We start from the raw sequence: 2,680 nt of genomic DNA on the forward strand, positions 1-2,680 counted from the left end.
ACATGAAAAGCTTCCTGCATTTGCGGTTTTTCTCCTAATTTAATTCTATTTTAAATCCTGTTTCTCTTCTAGTGTGATAAGAATGCAATAGTTTGAAATTGATATGAAGTGCCAGTATCAGGTCTTATAGATAAATGGATCTAAGAAACACAAGACTGAGCAGGAAAAGAGAGAAGGAGTTCAGTGTGAAGAGGAAAGAATGAAGAGGATAAACTCTTTAATATGAAATATATATTTCCATATGTTTGGGTGGTAGTTTTTTTTTTTCATATAGGCGTCTGCCGTGACTTACCAGGGCCAGTCGCATTGCAGCCAGGGACAGAGCCTCGCCCGGTATCCTTCGGTGTGCAACCAAGCTCCTGGCATGCCTTGGCTCCTGGGCAGTTGAAGTGCCCACTGATTGGCTGGCCCGGGTCCCAGGCTCAGCCATTGGTGATTGGAGACCGAGTGGGCAATGCTTCCCCCTTTTCCGGCACCCTCCGGGTCAAGGCCTATATAAGGCCACGTGATGTCCTGCCTGGGTGCCATTTCAGTTTGGCTCTCCCACCCTGCCTCCCTAGATTTGGGTGTTCTATTGTCACAACTTTTTGGGGGGTAGCATAGGTCTTGGATCTTGTGGGTGTCGTTTCCAGGGCTGTGTATCACTGGATCGGGAGTCTTTTGGGACCCAGGAACACTGAGGGCATGCAGTGTGGCCATTGCGGGGACCACAATGATTCAGCATCTCCCAGTGACTAGGGGCTTGACAGAAACATGCGATCATCTGGTTGCATGTCTTTGAGAGGGCCTTTTCATTGCCCCATGTCATCCCGAAACTTGAGCTTGACCAAGCAGAGCAGTTCAGCAATCAACCAGGGCTTGATGGATGTTCCAATCCAGACCTCATGCTTTGGGCCAGCCCTACCCCTGTTTTGCTTGGTTTAATAAATTTGTGGCCTTTCCTTCAACCTGATATCCTGGTTTTCTTTGGCGACTTTCCTCCCCAACAATTCCATATGGTTGGTTGGGATCTTTTATATGTTTTATCTGAGGTAGTGGGGAGATGTTTCTTCTCAAGTAAATGCATGGACGACAACTTGGGGTGAAGCCACACTGCAGAAATAAAGCAGTTTGACATGTCATGTCTCCATCCTGTATGAAAACCGAATGGCTTACGAAAAGTATCTACTCTTTCATGAAAGAATTTCCACGTGAGATTTTCAAAAAAGAATTTTTCAACCTCATGCAAAAAAAGGATAGAATGAAAGTTCAAGATGAACTGAAAGAAAGCAAACACATTTCATATCCCTTTCTAATCTAAAACAGTGACAGCAAATGGCACACCCTTGCATTAAAGGTGGAGAGAATGTAGAGAACGTGGCTTTTTTCAAATATATATATATATATATATATATATATATATATATATATTAATTAGTGGGACGGTGAAAAAGAAATCTCAAAGACAAAAACCTTTGGAGATCATTTTGGCTGCGCTGCATTATATGCCAATTATTTTCCTCAAAGTTCCTCAGATATTCCAGTTTGACAGAGTTTGACGGATGCTCAAGCATCTATATTATTACTCTGAGTATAATTGTCATGAATAGTTTCACACTTGTCAGCATTACTGAGGTATTGACCTGCAAACCCATGGGAAAGAACACTTGGCTTCTCCGCATGTTCACATTGTCTTATTTGCTCGTACTTTGTTCATGGCATGGATAACCCGAGAAGGGTTCTATTACTCTGAATAATGTGTTGGTTGTCCTAAATGGCATCCATGCGCCAAACATGTGAGCAAGGAACACTCTGTGGGCATTATTTGCAGATAACTTCAGGGCAGAGTGAGAGACAGTCTGCTTTGGAGAACTTAACCACGGGTGGCATTTTTTGAAAGGAAGAATTCCACCCTTTTCTATTCCAAGCTGAGAAGGATTATGTCCGAATGAAAGCACAATGAGCACTGGGGCTATTTCAAATGATCTAAAATGCACTGCAAACAATGAGATAAAACACAGACCCTAAAAGAAACCATGGTGTCATCTTCATCTGCTCTATTAGATCTGGGGTAAGGAGTTTCCTGCTTTTCTTTTTGCCCCCAGAATGTTTAAAAAAATTGTTGCAATTCTTCAGCTAGACTTTAGTGAGAGAAGCAGAAGAGAGGAAATGTTGTTGTTAGTTGACTTCACAACCCTACGAATGAGAGAACTCCAAGTTACCTTCTCTTCAGCATTCCAGCATGCAGTAATATGGGTGCTTTCCCCGTTCCATTCCCATCACATCCCCTTCTGTTCCATTCTAAAAACATTCCCCAAGGCCCATGGGATAAACGTACTTGTTCTATGGAAGGTTAAAGGCATTGTTACAGAACGAGGTCCCATGACCTGGTGTGGATCATACTATTGTTTTTCAGCTCCAGGGAATGAGGTTGAAGTTCAGCGATGATTAAAAATAAACCATGCCTTGAACTAAAGCAAGAAGAGAGCAACATGGATTGCTGATGTAGTTTCAATAATGTAATTACGGCAAACACGGGACGACAGAGACAGTGCATTCATGGATAAATGAAAAGAACGAGACATCCAAGTGTTGTACATCTAGATATTTCTTAGTCATTCATCTCACCCTGTCACTGTAAGCAAAAAGGTGTACAAACAGAATTACAAGTTTCCCATTACGAAATGGCACCAGACCAAAA

Source organism: Sceloporus undulatus, chromosome 9 (assembly GCF_019175285.1).
Source record: "Sceloporus undulatus isolate JIND9_A2432 ecotype Alabama chromosome 9, SceUnd_v1.1, whole genome shotgun sequence".
In the NCBI taxonomy this organism is placed as follows: domain Eukaryota; kingdom Metazoa; phylum Chordata; class Lepidosauria; order Squamata; family Phrynosomatidae; genus Sceloporus; species Sceloporus undulatus.